Raw genomic sequence first — 18380 nt, 5'->3', positions numbered from 1 at the left:
CGTGACGGCCATTTGGGTTCCGGTGCCGACATGGGAACCAGGCGCTTACAGCTCCTATTTCTTGAGTTGTTTCAGGCCTATGCAGTGGTGTCTGGCACCGGTCTTTTTGGGTGGCTACCTGGAGCAAGCCCGCAACACGACGTGGGTTTGTTCCCAGCTTCAACGCAGCTGCGCCGCCTTCCCTGGTTTCACAGATGGTACAACAGCCATTTCGTGTGACTGTGGAGGCACACGAGGCCAGCTTCACGGAATGTTCGCCTGATGGTATTGACGTCAGTATCGCATCTTCGAAACAACCTACACATGCGCGGTCGCAAGGCGATGCAGCAGATATGGACCGCTCGACTGATGTCATCGCCATCTGTCGGCATTGGGAGACATCATCAGACGAGTGGCTACTTAAGCGCTTGCTGCGTGACGGCCATTTGGGTTCCGGTGCCGACATGGGAACTAGGCGCTTACAGCTCATATTTCTTCAGGTTGGTGTTTTCTATCGATACAAAAGAACTAGAGTAATCCCAAAGTCGGTACCAGAGCCCACTGGACCACTTAAGAGATTTTTGCCTTTTTTTGTGTTGGAGTTATCTTCGGTGTTGAGTGTATTCAAATCGCGGTTATTACTGGCCGGCGATGTTGAGGAAAACCCCGGCCCGCTATCAAAAGAATTGGAACAGGAACTTATGAAAACGCTTCGCGACTTGCCGAAGATGTTAGAAAGTCAAGTAATGTTAACAAAAGAGTTCGATGCGCTAAAAACACAGAATGAAATGCTAATCAAGAAAATCGCAGAGCTTGATACGAAAATTGATAAACTTGTAGGATCACCACCTTCAGCGCCAGATGTTGAAAATGAAGAAATACGTACGCAAAGTAACCAACTTGCAGATGCGATACGAATGGTTTTCAGAACACAGGATGACATTGAAAATCGCTCCCGCAGGAATAATCTTCTGTTTTTTGGCGTGGAAAGAGAGGAAAACGAGACATCGGATGAATCAGAGGCCAGAGTTATTTCGATTTGCGCTGAAAAATTGCAGGTTACAGTGAACCCGTCATCAATAATAAGGGCTCACAGAATGGGCAAGCCTAAAGATGATAATCCCAGACCAATAATCGTGAAGTTCGCTCTTTTTAAAAACAAGCAAAGAGTGCTCTCTGCTGCGTCAAAATTAAAAGGTACTAAAATTTCAATAAGTGAAGATTATTCTAGAAACATCCGACAAGAAAGAGAAAAGCTAATCGCTTTTGCACGGGACCGGGGTGCCAAAATTAAACTTAGGTACAAGAAGCTCACGCTGGATGACAAGACCTACTAGTACGATAGCACCAGTGATTCAGTTCGTGAATGCGCTCAATAGCAGCCAACGCATACGACGTCTCACCGAAATAATGCTTCTTTCGATAACCTGTCTTTTGTTCTTCTGAACTGCCGCAGCTTGAAAAACAAAACCAGTGAATTTCAAAGGCTGGTCAGCATTACGCAACCGGATAATATTATTGGAACAGAATCCTGGCTAGAAGGTGACATTTTAATTAATAAAGTGTTTCCTTCGGGGTACACCAGCTACCGGAAAGATCGCAACACGCGTGGTGGTGGCGTGTTTATTCTAGTACGCGATACTTTATAGAGTATTCCGGTCCGTGGTGATGACACTTCTTCCGAATCTGTGTGGTGTAGAGTAATATTTCCGGACGGACGGAATATTGTCGTCGGTTTTTTTTATCGACCCCCATGTTGTGTAAGCACAGCCCCCCTTCTTAGTTTATTGAGATCCCTTTCTGCCCTTTCGTCAGATATTGTTCTTCTTGGTGGTGATCTTAATATGGCTGACGTTACCTGGAATGATACACTTCCGGTTGAAAATAGTCGAAGCACAATTCACTCTGCATTTTTTGAAATTATTTGTGCATACGAGCTTTTCCAGTCGGTAAATTTTTCTACTAGGATTACTGCCTTGGGAAGTAGTGTACTCGATCTGGTATTCAGCAACCAAACTGATTTTGTTCAGTCGGTTATACCATTACCAGGAATTAGCGATCATGAAGTTGTAAGTGGTACAATATTGTGCAAGCGGTTCAAAAATAGTAGACCATGTCCACGAAAAATTTATTTATATGACAAGGGCAATTACGATTCCTTGAGTGCAGAATTGAGTTCTTTCTTGCCGTCCTTTGTGGACTACAGCCAATACCTGGACATAGAGAGCTTATGGACCATATTTAAGAATAAAATAATTTCATTAACAAATAAGTTTGCCCCATCAAAAAGACAGAAACAGCGCGTCGACAAACCTTGGATGACAAAAGAGTTACGTACGTCCATAAAAAGAAAGGCTAAAATGTACAAGACATTTAGACGAACAAAAAGCCCCAGCCTATACGCTAAACTAAAGGAATTTAGTATGCAGCTTAAAAACGACCTGAAGCTTTCAAAACGCCAATATTTATCATCCCTAACTGATAGACTGAAGAAAAACCCCAAAGAAGTATGGCGTTATATCAAAAATAACAAGAAGGACCCCGTTGGCATTCCTGCTATCACGGATAACGGCAAATTACTGGAAGATAATTTCGCTAAAGCCGAGTGCTTTAACGCATACTTTTATTCAATGTTTTCAGCTAAAAATCCCACTTTTGTGTCTCATTCACTTCCACAATTGCCAGATATAAATGACATTGTTATTACCGAGCCGGGCGTGACGTCATTACTCAGTAATCTTATTCCATACTCCGCGTATGGCCCTGATGGTATCTCAAACCACATTTTAAAGCGCTGCGCAGCCGCAGTAGCTCCTTTCTTAGTTTTAATTTTCAATGTGTCACTCCAAACTGAGATGCTACCTCGTGATTGGAAAAGTGCAAATGTCACACCCATGCACAAAGCTGGGGCCCGGAATCAAGTATGCAATTATAGACCAGTAGCTTTAACGTCAGTCTTCTGTAAGACACTTGAGCATATTTAGTACTCGTCTATCATAAAACATCTCGAGGGAAATCATTTCTTTTCGCCAGCTCAGCATGGCGAAAACGCTTTTAAAAAGGCGTTTGACGTAGTGCCACACAACCTCTTGTTGCATACGTTATCACTTTTGGGAATCCCTAGTCGCGTTCTTGGTTGGTTAAAACAGTATGTTATTGCATGGGAACAAAGGGTAGTCATAAGTGGCACTTCATCATCACCAGTTGAAGTTCTGTCTGGCGTGCCCCAGGGATCAGTTCTTAGGCCGCTGCTGTTTTTGGTTTTTGTGAATGACTTACCCAATGGTATCCGGTCAAATATCAGATTGTACGCCGATGACTGCGTCTTGTACTACCAGGTCAAGGGTGTCAGTGATTCACATGTATTACAAGCAGATTTATTCAAAGTATCAGAATGGTGTGTGCAATGGCAGATGAATTTAAACATAGCTAAATGCTACCATGTAACATTTACTAATAAGAAAAAACCACTGCAATGTAGTTATCTTTTAAACAATATAGTATTACAAAGTGCACAACAAATGAAATATCTAGGTGTAACATTGAACTCTAAGTTAGATTGGACAGACCATATTCATGCAACTGCTGCAAAAGCTTCTCGGCTCCTGTACTTTTTTCAGAGGAATTTAGAACATTCCCCTCAATCACTAAAAGAAACACTTTATTTCACCAACATTTGGCCAATTTTAGAATACGCGTGCGCGGTGTGGGACCCATATACGGAAGTGTTGAAACAACAGCTGGAAAGGGTGCAGAAGCATGCAGCCAGATTTGTTACAGGTAACTTCAACTTCAATGTAAGAAGCTCTGTCATCCGAGATAACTTAGGGTGGCAAACATTATGCTCGCGTAGAAAAATTTGCAGATTAAAGCTTCTCCATAACATTAAGATAGGATCAACTGGAATTAACAAAAACACTTACCTAAAAACGCGAATTACGTGTCCGCGCGAAGAGACAATTTAGAAAAAATTAAACCGTTCCAGTGCCGCATCAATGTATTTAAGTATTCCTTCTTTCCCAATACAAGTAACGATTGGAACGTGCTCCCGAATAAAATTGTGCGCTGACCGAATGTTTTGACTGTTCTAGAAAGTGTTTCCTGAATGCTAACATTTGATTTACTGCTTTTGACCGTGTATTGTTTCCATGTTCTGAATTATGTTCTGTTGCTATGTTCTGCTGCGTTCTGATTACCGAGACAAACCTGTATTCCCATTCTATAGCTTCCATTTCTATGATTACTTTCGAGTCTTTCGTAGTTGTCTTCCCATAAAATTTAAAGAATGGTTTAAAACGAAAACAAGCGAAAATGCAAAGTTTTCGCGCTACAAATTGACGTAACACTAAGCAGATAGAATCAGCTGCCACCATGGCGACACTCGCATGTACAATTTTGGTGAACTCACTTAAATATATACAACATAATTTGCGATACAACTGGCCGCTGGCGTTTAAATTACAGTATTTTCGTTGGAACCAGTGCAAAGGAAGATTGTGGCAAAAAATATTTTTGCTGACCACATCAAATTACGAACACAAGCACGTTCACTCACATGTCACGTACAAGACGTTTCACGAACGTCACGTACAAGACGTTTCAGACATGAAATGATGTCCACGAATCCAAATGATCTTTCTTTTTTGAATGGGCACTACGCATAAGAGGAGAACCATTTGTAAAAATTATAGCACCCGTTGTAAATTCTACCCCTGCCCGTAGATATTAATATATATATATATACGTTTAGCTCTACAAACGTAAAAAAGTAGTATTGACGTATTGATGCCCAAGCAAAGGCATTGTCAGGGCCACCTGCGTTGAAAAGATTCGCATGATAAGTTTCGTTTAACGCCAAATGATCGCACGTAAAAAACTCACGCGACATTTTGGAGCCCTTCTTATACAACGAAAATTCAGCGTAATGTAGGAAGTTCGACGTAGTGTTTAAGTGGTTAATGTTTAATTTTTATGTGTTTAGTGATTCAGTTCTGTGACAACACATGCTGGGTTACGTGAACCCGACGGAATAAAGTGAGCGTACGGCAATAATACGTTACGGATTGGTTTGCAGGGCGGGAAACAAAACGTAGAGACAAAATACAGGCATCTGGCCACTAGAGAAACGCACCCTTTTGCTCAGTGCTTGCCATGAGTGGGACTCCGTTTTCTCAAACTGGCGAATACCAGTTCGGCTTGGTTTTTTTAAAGCTATTACAAAATTCAAAACGAGCAACTGGATCTGTAATAGCAATTATAAATTTTTCATTAGCATTCTTGCAATTCTCCAGCTTACTAAACTAACTAGTTTAGGTCGGTATAATAGGGAATCACTAAGCTGACATGCCAAATTGTCTCCGTCTCTACGCTTGCGTCGCACGGTGGTGTAGCCTAGATATAGCAAATCAGGATGGCTAGGTTCCGCTGTTTCAACCTTCGAAAGACGCTCCTCTCCGTTTTCTGCCGAAGAACGGCCGCGCTACAGTGGCAGCGTAGTCCGCCAATCTATCCCCGCTGTGGCCGACTCTCCTGCGTTCGGCACGCCACCCCCACGAATTCCATGTAAAGGCTGGTAGAATCTCTGGTTTCGCACATTGTAGAGCCACGTGCGTGAACTCAAGTGACGTCGCACGGGCAATTGTTTCGGGTGTCGTTTAAAGCTTTGGTTTCAAACCACATTCACAGCGGATTGAAGCCAATTTTTTTCAATAGCGTTAGATGTCGTGTCACGGTCCAAACTGGGCATGGGTGGTTGGCGGCGAGCAGGGTAATACTTGATGATGATGATGGTTGTATTTTTTAGCCCAAGGCCAGCTGGGGCAAAAAGCGCCAAACAAAAGTATATAACAGAAAGCATTCGCTAATAAAATTTGTAAGCCAGAATAACAGTAAAATGAATTGAAGGCAATGATGGTGGCTGGTTATAAGGCCAGTTTTGTTTGCGCATGATAGGAAATGAGGTTTAAAAAGTTAGCATCAGACAAAACTTTAAAAACGCATGGCACAGAAACCATGGCGTTGTGACCCATAAACAAGAAAGGGTGTAGCTGAATGTGTGGTCTGTATAGTTTCTTGAAGTGTCTGTGTCTTGTTGTGTGGTGCCTTGCATGTGATTAGGATATAGACCACTGACATGCCCTTCCCACACCTGCTACACACGGGTCTTGAGAGCTAGTGAGCAAGGTGTGAGTGCATCGCTTGCGTGTTGCCCCTCCGTAACCTGGCCAAGGCAACTTCCATGTGTCTGTTGCGTGTGTTCGTAGTGTATGGTCCCAACTGTGGTTTTATTAGGTGTAACTTGTTGTCTGTCTGTGTATTCCGGTCTGCTTGCCGTGTATGGCGAACGTGCTTTGGATGTGGGGCTTGAGGTCAGTGTAGGGTACCGTTGCTATGTGCAGTGCATTTGTAAGCACACCAGCAGCGGCCATCTGATCCATGGTCTTATTACTGCCTATTGCAGAGTGGCCAAGCAACCAACACACAGTCAGTTCACTATTCGAGGCATATGCAGAGATAATGGTCATTAGGACGAGATTGATGACATAGTTTTTGCATGACTGTGCGGATGACAATGCTTGCGCCTCACTCAACGAGTCGGTATAAATGACGAGTCGGCATAAATTATATGTTCAATTTTATGATTTGCGACAAGAAAAATCGCACACGCCTCCGATGTAATGATACTGGTGTTTATATTCATGGTTCTACTTGCATTAAAATTGTGAACGTGCGCAGCACAACAAACGGTGTATGATTTTTTGGAGGCATCGGTGTCAAATTCTGCACAGTGATATTTATCTTGTAACAACAAGAAGGGCTGCAGAATTGCGCTTCTTCGAACTCGATTTTTTCCAATTTTAACGAACGACAAGTCCCACAGCACATGGTGAACTTTCTATGCGAGTAAAAACGTGCTACAGGGTGTTTTATAGCTATCTAAAAAGGCGACAGTAAGTTCAAACACCTGCTAATTGAGTCAGAGTGAGAAGGGTGCAGAGATGGTTGGGCGATTTAAAAAGATCTCGGATGTGGAGGCAAAACTTAAAAATAGGTTTAAAAGGATTATTACACCTTGATAAAACTTTAAAATAGGTTCAGTGGTGCGATTCGCGTCACTGGTCACACTCTGCACAAATACTTTGGATAGGGCTAGTACGGGATCCACCACACGAAAGGCGAAGCCCCAAGTTCAGTACTGTTTCGAGCATTTTTTGAGCTGTTCTTGCTTCCGACCCATACACCACACTCCCATAGTATCAGAGATATCCCTCCAAACTGGAAAAAACACCCAAAGGAGTTATTTGTCCGCATCATGGGACTGGTTTCACAGGATGTTCAGAATGTTGATTGCTTTCAATCATTTATGTTTGAGCTGCTTCATGTCGGGAATGAAGGTGAGTTTTTTATCCAAAACTACACCAAACACTTGTGTTCCTTTTTTACAGAAATCTAGTTGCCTTGAAGTTTATAAGTTAGGATCCAAGTGGATCCCGCGCCTTTTTGAAAATACGATGAATGTACATTTTTATGATTCAGTTTAAATCCATTCTGATCTCGCCAGCGAACCAGTTTAATAACGGCCAACGGAACTTGGCGTTCATAAATGGACAGATTACAGGATTTGAAAGATATGTGCACATCGCCTACATACATAGAGTATGAGATTGTTCGAGGCAGTGCTTTGCCTAGCGAGTTCATCATTGCAATAAACAATGTGCAGAACAATACTCCACCCAGAGGAACACCGTTTTCTTGTACATGAACTCTAGAAAGCGTAGAACGTACTCTAACCCAAAATGTTTTGTTAAAAAAGTAGCTTTCCCGTATGTTCAACTTGCTACCGGATATTCCAAAATATTTCAAGTGATTACGGATGCCACAGCACCGTACCGTGTCATATCCTTTTTCAATGTCAAAAAATATGGTCATGCCACATTGTTTGTTAACAAAGGCATTGTTTATATATGACTCAAAGGCCAAAAGTTCCTCATTCGGGGATCGCCACTCGCTGAAGCCTGCTTGGCAGCTCTCGAGAAGACCGTTTAACTCCAAAAATTGAACAATCATAATGTTAATCATCTTCTCAAGAAGGTTGCACAGGCAGATTGTCAGTGCGATGGGACGATAGCTTGCGGGTAATGTGGGATCCTTTCCCTCTTTTAGAAAAGCTACTACTATCGCTTTGCTCCAAGACATGGGAAGGTGCTACTAAAGCTTTATCTTATTTTATAAGTGGAGAAGTGTTTCGAGCGTGTCTGCATATATCTGTTGTATTGTAGCGACGTCATTGCCATCGTGATCATCAGCCCCACTATCATCATCGAGCGTCCTTTCACGACGATAATCATCAGTGGACTGGAATGGCACGTGGGAAGTGCCCCAGGACACACAGAACGCGACTCAGCAGGTGGGCAGCCGATCGTTCTCGCCGGGCCTACGCTACCTAAGTAAACATTGGAAGCAGCATCCATTTCACGCCTGTTTCCTACAAAGTTGTGACCCGACTTTCCGCGCCTGTCACCCGGCCAGCGGCATACGAAAATGGTGACGTGGCGGGACCCGCCCATACCGAAGTTCGAGCCAGCAGCCTAAGAGGTTGGTTTATCAATCATTAGGCTACGTTCTCGCTGAACTACGTCACAATACAGAAATTCAAGCACTGCATTCTTTGGGAGACTCTTCCGCTCAAGCTCCACTGCGTCTTCGCCCTACCAACACCCAGAAAAAACCCCTATGACGATCTTCGTGCTGCAGTGCTCGCGCACTACGGCCTCAAGGTCGACCTGTTTCGGTTGCAGCTGAAGAGGTACACGCACGTCCTGTGCACGATCCGCAGCCGCCCATCGTACCCACTGCGCCATCGCCCTCGTCCGCGGCCACTAGTGTCGGCCTCCTAAACACCATCTCCAGCATGGCAGCCGAACCTACACCGACGAATTTTGCAGCGGACGAGGTCACGGAAACCCACCAGTCACAGCTCGCCTCGACCGCTTCTACCAACCCATGCACGGGCTCCCGTGAGTGCTCTTTTACCGTTTAATCTTGCCCAACTCGGTCGACTGCTGCCCACCGTCGCGCATCGTGTGCACCACGACGCCGGAACAGTGCCCTGCCCCAGTGCAGCCACATAGTTGCTGGCACGAGATATGCGTCGTGGCTCCCAATGCCAACCCGGATGGGCTCGCGTTTCCTATTCTCCTTCCGTCAACGCCAAAGCTGGAAGTTAGAGCGAGTGAGGGCGCTGGCACATGTGACTGCATCCCCGTGTCAGGGCTCAGAGCAACACGCCAAGTTGTGCCCTGGGGAGCAATTTGGCGAAGCATCCGCGACTGCACGCGGCCTAAAGTGCCGCGAGAGAGTTCCCGTGCACGCACTCTCCAGGATGACCTGACGCAGCGCAACTCGCCAACGGGGCACTTCCGGTGTCGTCAGTCGCTGGTGTCGCCGCTAGGAGATGATGATGATAAAGTTAATGTTTAATGGCGCAGCAACCTTTCGGTTATAATGCGCCAAACACAAGGTAAGAAGATATCAATGTAAGTTAAAAGTTTTGCTCACAGTATCATATATATAGCCGCTAGGAGAGCGCGCTACTTCAGCTCGACGCCGACATCGCCATCGATGGCGCAAGCACCCGCCAAGAGGGCGAGGTTCATCGCTAACACTGCCGCGAAGCAACTCCCGTGGGTCATCAGCGTCGCTTTGCCCAACGTCTTTCGCTCGCACGCGCTAGACGGCGACACGGGCTTTGTGCGGAAGCTCATCGGCGTTCTAGAACTTGTACGCCTCGCTGTGCCCGAGGTCAGTGCAGGCGTCTTACCAAGGCCTCACGTCGGTCCCGCACCATGTGACTCCACCCCAACCCATGCTCAGGACTTCGTCGTCGGGAATACCGACGTGTTCGCGCATGCGGCCGAATGTCAGTGTGCCTGGGTGGCAAGTGGCTGAAAGACGAGCGTTCATTCGGCCAGCGTCGCCTTGTCTGCGCAGTGGCCGCGGCTCGCGCCGCTTTTTCTTCGGAGCTGCTGTGCATCCTTTCACCATGATCACCATAAGTGGACTGGACTGGCTCGTGGGGAGTGCCACAAGACACAAAGCTGGAACGCGACTCAGTAGCTGGGCGGCCGCTCGTTCTGGTCTAGCCTACATAATAGATAAATAATAGGTAAATAGTAAATAATAGGTAAATAGATGTGGGAAGCCACATCCTCTTCACGCCTGCTTCATACAGTATCATTGTGGATGTAATGTCTGCACCCGTAAATAAATACCTACATGTGCTCAGAGCAGCCCTTGACTCATGAAGTGTAACTTCGTACTTGTAGGCTGATTTCTATTTGTCTTTGCCATGTAAGGGATTCTTTTATGCAGATGTTTCGTGTTTTATAAAAGTGTTTGTCTAGTGTGCTGAACTGGATACGTGTTGGAAGTGTTGTGCGAGTAGGTTAGGCTGGTCCTCAAGTGTGTCCCTTCTAGTCCTTCTAGTGGGCAGGCTGTGTGTCTGTTGTCCTTTAACGTTGCGTGTTTGTGTCCATACCTTGTGTGTGCCTTTGTATGAGTTTATGACGTGAGGAAGGCGCGCCAACATTCCCTTTTCGCCTGACGGCGCACACGCTTTCAAAGTGCTTTTGCCCGTTTTAAGGAGATTAGGTTCTAAGATGTTGAGTACCGACGGATGATACCCCATGCCCTGTTCTGGGCCTCATGGCTCCGCCTACAGTCCTCATTCAGCGACGGCCTCATTTGGTCGCGAGGGGCTCACGAGGCGTGAGGAATGGCCTTTTGGGCGGCATCAAGGATGTGCGCCGTGCTTATTTTGGCTGATACCTCCAGGTGTAGATGTTTTATAGGTGAGTGGTGCAGTTATATGTGTTTATATGTGTTAGTGAAGTAGGGAAGCGGTCGCTACCATATGGGTCCGTGCTCACACCCCACTCAAGACATGGAAAGAACTGCTGAACCAATATTCAAGTCAAGATATGAGTATGTAGGCTGTTTTTGTTGAAAAGGCATGCTCCAGAGGATGTAAGAAACTTCTCTATCAGGCGCTCTTGGGCGTCATGTTCGGGAGGAGCCCCAAAAGCAGTTGTCCGGATTACGGTCACCTGGGAGGATGTATGGTTCGGGTAGCTGCTCAACCAGTCCCTCAAAATCACAGCTCAGAAGAGCGAAAACAGGTGAAATGTAAATGGAGCATACAATTATCAACCTATTAAATATTATCTTATCGACTGCTACAGACTAAAAGAGAGTGTTTAAAACAAGAGGGTTGTATGCTAATGATTTCCGGGCGACAATGGCCACACCGCCTGAAGAGTGTGTGCAGCCAACCCTGTCCTTTCTGAATATCATTTATCTAAGAAATTTGTTTATTTGGGGTTGAGGTAAGTTTCTTAGAGACACATGGTACTTGGCTGATTGGCATGCAGCATCTCATACACATCGTCAATATATTTAAGGAGGCCTCGGCAGTTCCTTTGGATGTTGTCCCCATTACTGACATTTTAGACAGACTGGAGTGTGTGTGTTCCTGTGTTGTCTTTCGGGGCTTGTACTCTCGGAAGGGGCTTTTTGGCATTTTGGCTGCTTGGATGTCGGATGCCGCTCCTTGCGCTGCGTTGCAGGCAGGATCGTCCCCACATCCATCTCCTCGTGAAATTTCAGAGGTGCCAGACGGACCACGTGGACGTGGCCCCCTATCAAAGGCCCTTCGTTTGACCCGCCACCGCCGCAGGTGTCGGGGGCACCAGAAGTGGCACGGGCGGTGCGAAGGCGGTGGGAGCCGATACGGAGCCCCCGGTGTCCATCCCCTTGGTACCCTCCAACGCACTGGAGGAGGAGGAAGCAGGGGCGACAGGGGCACCGGCGATGACCGAGGCGGTTGACACTGCAGCCTCTGCTGCCTCAGCAAGTGGTGTGGAGACAGGTTGGGCTGCCTGATGCAACTCAGGTAGGGTGGCGGAGGGAGCATGTCAGACCCGCTGAACTGGGTCCCTGTGGAAACCAGAAGCTGCTCCGCCCCCCGGGAGCTGCGTCGGCGTACCTCCCCGGGGGGACAGAGGTTAAACTCTTCCGCGCCTCTGAAAAGGTGATGTTCTCAGCTACCTTAATGTTGATGATCTTTTTTTGTAGTTGAATTTTTCCGCATTTGCGGGAGGAGTACGCTGCATGCGGCCCCCCGCAGTTCACACGAGAGTGTCGGATGAACCGTTGTTGGTTGGATGATACAGTGCCGCGCAATTTGCACAGGTTGTTCGGCCACGGCAAGAGTCTGTACCGTTCCCGAACCGCTGGCACTTAAAACTGCGCCATGGGTCCGGGATGTAGAGACCGATGGAGCATCGGATAGCACCAGCATTTATATATTGCGGAAGTGTTGAGCGGTTAACTGTCAAGATGATGTGCTTGGTGGGAATGTCTTTGTCATCTCTGCGGATGGTGCTGCGTATCATGGCAGTGACGCCCTGATCCTTCAAGCCCGCAAGAAGATCCGTATTCGTTTCGTCCAGCAGGTCGGGCTCGGATATCACACCATCCGAGCTGTTCAGGCTCCCATGGATTGTGCCCTAATGTCCCGATTAGCCAGCCTAGTTTGACCTAGAAGCTTTGTGGACGGTTGCTTGTCGTTTACCTCGATGATGACCACTCCGTTGTTTGTTTACCTTGTACGATTTTCTATTATGGCTTCAACATCTGTTGCGATAAAGAAGATTGACTGCTATGCAAGAGGGTGGGTTGGACTCAGGGACTCCATGACAAGAAATCGAGGGTAATGATCTGGTTAAGAAAGGTTAGGGATGGCAATGAGGCACGGTGCGTCCCCTCTTCAGGGACCGATCACGTCCGGGGGGGAGGGCGGTTCAGGCAATACAATATAGCAGAGCATAAAAGCGGGGGATAGTGGTACTTTTTTTGCTCGGGTTATAGTTATGCCGAGAGAGGTCCTGAAGCCGCCTGCCTGGTAAACAGACAGGGAGCCCATCCGGCGGGGCTTGACCTGTGCTCAGGCGGCCATCGTTTGTGCCTTCTGCCCTTCACCTTAAAACTCATAGCTACGGTAGATTACAGCACGAGTGCGGGTGCTCGGGGTCCGTGGTGTCGCCATTACTCTCTCCAAGATAACTCAAGGTGCCCGATGCGGGGGCTATGACAATAGACGGTGCAGCATTGGCTAGGGGAGGGAGGGACGGTTAAGGCAATTTCAAAATGCACAGCCCAGTCAGGGAAAGGTATTATCTAGAAGAACAGGTTCGTCTTGAGATGCTGAGTTAGGAGATTTATCTACTTGGTGCGCTGAGAAATGTAGCATGCGCTAGAGCAAGCTTGCATTCAAGGTATAGCATGTGAGATATCCTCCTTTTAGAGGTGACGCTCGTCTTGCTCGAGCCCTGTCCCGTCCCTTGTAGCACCGTGTACATACCGCTGATGATGTTTGTGGCAGAAAATAATGTTGTGGCAGAAAATGATGTTTGTGGCAGAATTTTGCGGTAGAAAATAATTATTTGTGAAACCTTGGCCATCATCGACAAACAGGGTGACGTAAATCAACGTCGTCTACGCCAATCGGCCATTGTTGTGTAAAGCAGCAGCATGTAAAGCAAGCATAATGCGCTCGGTACCAACAGCAGTGCGCATCGGTATTTGTATGTCTCCTTGTATTTTAGTAACTTTCATTATTTACGGCATTATTTTTACTGCTATAAAAATATACAGAACTTACTTTTAGTGCAAGTTCTTCCCTCGATGAGCTTCTAAGCCGTGCCTATTTGCGTTCGCTTTTGCCAGCCCGGGCCAATCGCGCAGCTGGGTTCATCAGACATCATAAGTTCTATTGCGGAACATCAGCTAGTGATTGCATGGCCATGCCCGTTTTTCCTAATTAGATAGCTTAGTTAAGCAAAGTGTGCGCTAAAAGTGGTTTCAGTATAATTCTAACCAGGTAACCTTTCGAACGAAGCGAAAATGTGTTTTGTGTGCATGGCCTCTTTCAAAGACCCTACGAGGAGCCGATAACTCTACCATGTCACGGCATTAAACCTACGCTTTGAAGCCCCAGGATTGAAAACCCTCCCAAGCCAGCTCCAACCACACAAAAAAGCGCAGACAAAAGACCGTATGAAAGTGACATCCTGTCACATCCTGCAAACAGTCACATCCTGCAACATTTCTCCCTTCACCTTGGAGACTCAACAGGGAGGCAATACGGATATCTCTTCCCAGCAGAGTGCACATTCATCCGTACACCACCTGATAAGGACATGCACTCGTTAAAATATTGATCACACAGAACGGCAGACGTACAAGCACTTCAAGATGGATTCGAACTCTCCGGTAACCTGGCCTAGAGAAACGCGGCTGACGCCAGTGGTGACAACACCATACCGTAGCTGTGGAAGACTGGGAGGGAAGTTCTATAGCCTCCGGAGAGGTCTTCAAGAGACCTTCTGGGAATTGGAGGTGAGGCAATTTTATAGGACTTTCCCAGACACTAGCGAAAATCACAGAAAACGATTTCAAAATTAGAAAAAAAAAATCGATGTGCAAAGGCTAGCAGCTCAAATGATCTCAAATTAATCCCAGACAATGCATAGTCAATATTATAAGTGTCGCAATTGATATTGGTGCCAGAGTTCACATATAAGCATTAAAGGGGCACCTCGAGGTATTTAGTAGCTCCCCGTACTGGCCAGTATAGACTTAGCTATTGTTCTCCAAAGAGTTATAACGAACGCGTGGTGACATATAGGGATGTCTTTGATCATTTCACACTTGGAAATGCAAAGCATGCACCAGCTTTAGCACCTTTTAGCACCTTTATATATCACCTTTAGCACCAGCTTTAGCACCTTCCTCAGCCCCATCACTGCTCCAGTGGCTGTATTTAACATCATTGGCATAGATCACGTGGGGCCTCTGCCCACCACGGCTGACGGGAACCGCTATATCTTTGTCGGCGTGGACTACCTCTCAAAATACGTCGAAGTAGCCGTTGTGCCCTCCCTAGATCCAAGTCACGTGATCTAGTTTCTGAACACCGATTTCCAATGGAGACATAGAATGCCCAAAACGCTAATATCAGACCGCTCAACGACTTTCTGCAGCCGCCAGCTACAGTCTTTTCTTCGCCGAGCGGAAGTCGAACACCATTTTGCGTCCTCCCACCACCCCCACGCTAACGGCTTTAATGAAGGAACTAACCACACGATTCAAACACGACTGGAACCATACGTGGAGACCCACAAGGCAGTCAGGAGAAGCCGTCTGGGACAGGCACCTGCAGTTCACTGCTTGCTCGGTGACCACGTCCTTCCAATCTTCCACGGGGAAAACCCCGTACGAAGTCGTTTACGGGCAGCTTCCGAAGTTGGACGTAGCGGCCAGTTTGGACACTTCCGTCAAAGTCGGCCGTCCTGTCTATCGGCCGGTGGTGTCATCACATAATGCAATATCATAACAGAAGGACAAAGGAACGGCATCGATGCACATAGGAACCAGAACAAATACTACGATTGCCGACATCAACGCGTACCGAAGTTAGGTGTCGGGTAGGCTGCAACGAGGGACTCAGGCAACAGCCCAGAAGCTTCTACATAAGTTTGACGCGCCATTCGTCATCACGGAGCGCTTACGCGCGAAGACTTGGCGAGTTGCCACTCCCTCAGGCACCGCAAACTTCGACAAGCGGAAAAGAGGCAAGTTCGCTGTCCATGTGTCGGCATGAAAAAAAGATTGGATGTGCAGACTGACACTTTGCTAGGCTTCGGTCGGCTGTTCGCAGTCGTGGCCGAGTATGAAGGCGAAAACTGAAAGCGAGTTCAGTAGGCAATCGCCCACGAAGGTGGTGTAACCGAAGCCAAGCGGGGAAGGAAAGAAGGAAGCGGAAGCTCGAGTAGAGTAAAACCAGAGTCTACCGGTCGCAGTTTCTCACTATCTATCTATCTATCTATCTATCTAGCTATATATCTCAATATATATATCTATATATATATATATATATATATATATATATATATATATATATATATATATATATATATATATATATATAAGGTTAGTAGAGACAGAGACAAACGAGAAAGACTTAGAAAATAAAAATAAGTTTACTGACGTTTCAGGGAGAGAATGTGAGTCCTCTCCCTGAAACGTCAGTAACCTTATTTTTATTTTCTAAGTCTTTCTCGTTTGTCTCTGTCTCTACTAACCTTATTTTTTTCGCGCTCTGTGTGAGTTTTTATCTTTTCAGTCTATATATCTATATATATATATATATATATATATATATATATATATATATATATAGTATAACTAGAGAGTCGGATACACAGCAAGAACAATAACAAACAATGTTTACTGACGTAGCGGCAACGGGACTTGCCTTCATCAGAGTAAAGTTACATGATTTTGCTGTCGCAAACATTTTGAACACATTTCTTATATAGGTTTGCATAAAACTGTGAGAAAGAGCGGAAAATGTTTCGGAAATGGGGAGTGTGCATACAGTCAGGCTACGCCTATGTTACAACATCAACAAACAAACAAGAAAAATAAAAAAGGGGGGGGGGAGCGAGAGAGAGAAAAAGGGGTCGTGTTAACAATGCAGCGTTCAAGGTTGCACCATGGCGGGTCAACGTATGCCGCGCGGGCTGCAAGTTCAGACAATGGGGGAAACTGGACAACCTCGGTTTGAAAAGAAAGGGAAGAGTATACACTGAGGTATTCAGTGACTGCTGAGACTGGTTCGGGGGGGACGTCCGCCGCACCTTCCGGGGTCCAAATCCAGCCCTCCATGCCACATGCGCTTACAACCTTCGAAAGAATCGGCATAGCAGCAACTGACTACAACACAAAAAAACAGGTAACGCGGCCTCCTTCCCCGTTTCAAGACAGTTTTTAAAGCTAAGAAAAATCACCGAAAAGCGCATACGTTCCGAATTGCAGGTTTCCGCTCTTGCACAGTACTTGACTGCCGCGGTCGCTCCCAGGGGTCTTAGTATTAGAATAAAACCTGCTACTACCGAACTCTCCCCGTCCAACATGAATAAGTTGAAACAGGTACTCGATAAAGCATCCTTACAATTAACTGAAATAATCCTCAATCACTACGAAACTACGGCCCATTCTCTCCGAAAGAAAGAGGAACTACTTAGTCAGGAACTAAGCAAAAGAGAGTTGAACCTTTTAAGCAACTACGAATCTAAGACGGCCTCCGCCATATCCCGAACAAAAGACCGAAAGTTTAACCGAGATAACATTTCTAACACTGGCCACATGCGTAAGAACCTAACAAGCTCCGGCACTAGTAACTGCCACAACTCTGACAATACGGCCGATAATGGCCCTACGACTGTAATAAATGCTTCGACTACTGCACCCCAAACAGTTCAGTTAAATCCCTGTACTAATATTTTTCCCTCGCCTGCCGTCACAAAAAAAAACCTTACCGGGAATGTAATGAACCTTTCAAGTATAACCCTCTCCCCAGCTCAGATGAACGTCTTGTTGAGGGCCTTAACTTTTGCCCGGCTACTGGTGGTTTTGATGAATTTCAACTTTTTAAGGACTTAGATAACTTCGCCAGAAACATGAGACTACGAGAATACTTCTACGATCACCCCGCGACGGAAGAACCCCGCAGAACCCTACCTAGCTATAAGCACTGGACCCCTCCCACACAGCGTGATAGTTGCCTCGACATGTACATCAAAGCTGTCCAACGCGACGTGCGAAAAGCTTACCAAACAGAAATTTCGTTCCACCACAACATGGCTACCAACGAAAAGAAAGCCCTAGAGGAACTCGCAAGCTGTCCCGACATAATTATTAAACCTGCCGACAAGGGAGGAACAATCGTAATCCTTGACAAAACCGACTATGTTAACGAGGCCAATAAGCAACTATCAGTATCGACGTTCTATAAAGCACTACCCAATGACCCCACTCAAGAATATAAGCAAATTGTCAAAGATAAACTTGCTGAGCTTGTTAAAAATAAAACAATAAATGAAACCACGGCTCGTTCCCTGATCCCCTTAAGCCCAGTAGCCAGTAAATTCTATCTTCTCCCAAAGATTCACAAGGTGAACAACCCAGGGCGCCCCATTGTTTCTGGCATTGGCACTGTTACCGAAAACCTCTCGCGCTATGTGGATAATCTCATTTGCGACATTCCGCCCAGCATTCCCTTCTTCATTAAGGATACCAATGACTTTCTCTCAGACATCTCAAAAATTGAAATTCCTGATAACTGCCTTCTAGTCACCCTTGATGTTGCGTCACTGTATACTAACATCCACCATGAAGCTGGCATCGCCGCTGTATCCCTTGCGTATGAGCAGTCATCGTGCGACGAACCTATCGATTCTTCTGCTCTCCAAACATTCCTTAGGCTTATTCTTGAACTT

Source organism: Haemaphysalis longicornis, unplaced genomic scaffold, assembly GCF_048455015.1.
Source record: "Haemaphysalis longicornis isolate Haplotype H1 unplaced genomic scaffold, Haemaphysalis longicornis Haplotype H1 scaffold_6, whole genome shotgun sequence".
NCBI lineage: Eukaryota > Metazoa > Arthropoda > Arachnida > Ixodida > Ixodidae > Haemaphysalis > Haemaphysalis longicornis.
Note: the sequence above shows the minus strand (reverse complement) of the source record.